The sequence below is a fragment of the Grammomys surdaster genome, unplaced genomic scaffold (genome assembly GCF_004785775.1).
Source record: "Grammomys surdaster isolate TR1022 unplaced genomic scaffold, NIH_TR_1.0 146, whole genome shotgun sequence".
In the NCBI taxonomy this organism is placed as follows: domain Eukaryota; kingdom Metazoa; phylum Chordata; class Mammalia; order Rodentia; family Muridae; genus Grammomys; species Grammomys surdaster.
Window position 1 is genome coordinate 2,042,913 of NW_021604604.1, and position 808 is coordinate 2,043,720.

The 808-nt window shown below is 45.8% G+C and overlaps 1 protein-coding gene across 9 annotated transcripts in view; it reads right to left on the reverse strand.

Moving 5' to 3' along the window:
* The window catches only part of Kiaa1217 (KIAA1217 ortholog), a 294,129-nt gene that overhangs the window by 17,340 nt on the left and 275,981 nt on the right, over positions 1–808 (reverse strand). The gene's annotated exons all lie outside the window — the stretch shown is intronic.

The window sequence follows — 808 nt, forward strand, 5'->3', positions numbered from 1 at the left end:
AGCAGTGCTCCTCCAAGCCAGTAAGCAGTGCTCCTCCAAGTCAGTAAGCAGTGCTCCTCCAAGTCAGTAAGCAGTGCTCCTCCAAGCCAGTAAGCACTGCTCCTCCAAGTCAGTAAGCAGTGCTCCTCCAAGTCAGTAAGCAGTGCTCCTCCAAGTCAGTAAGCAGTGCTCCTACATGCTCTCTGTATCAGGATTTTGCTTTGAGCCCTTTCCTTGGGTTCCCTCAGTAGACTGTGACCCAGGACCTAGAAGCCAAATAAATCCTCCCCTCCTCAAGTTGCTTTTGGTCATCACAGCAGCAAAAAGCACACTAAGACGACACCTTCCTTGCTCACCCAGATTCTAGTGACTTTCAGGATAGAGGCAAACCCTTTCCAAGCTTGGCTCTAGCATGGTAGCTCAGGGTACATTGGCTCAGAAAATTCCCTGCACCATTTCTCTGTAAGCCCACCCTCAGCCATCTCAGATGAGCATACCAGATCCCATATCTGTACCAATGGTGCTGGCAGATGCTTCCTGTTAGGTCTTTCTCTGTGAGAGCTGGTTATTCAACATTTATCAGCATACCGCTGTCTCAGTTTCCTCCAGGCTAGGGGTCATCTTCTCACACCTGATGACCTTTCCCTCAACCCTACTACTACTATATTCTGTTTTTACAAAAATCTAAAAACAAACAAAACTCTAAATATTGATAAAAAGCTATCTTTAGTCAAACTACATCTTTGATTCATAATGTATTCATGTGAATACACAGTTCTATTTCACACACACATGCACACACCACACACACACCACACACACACACACA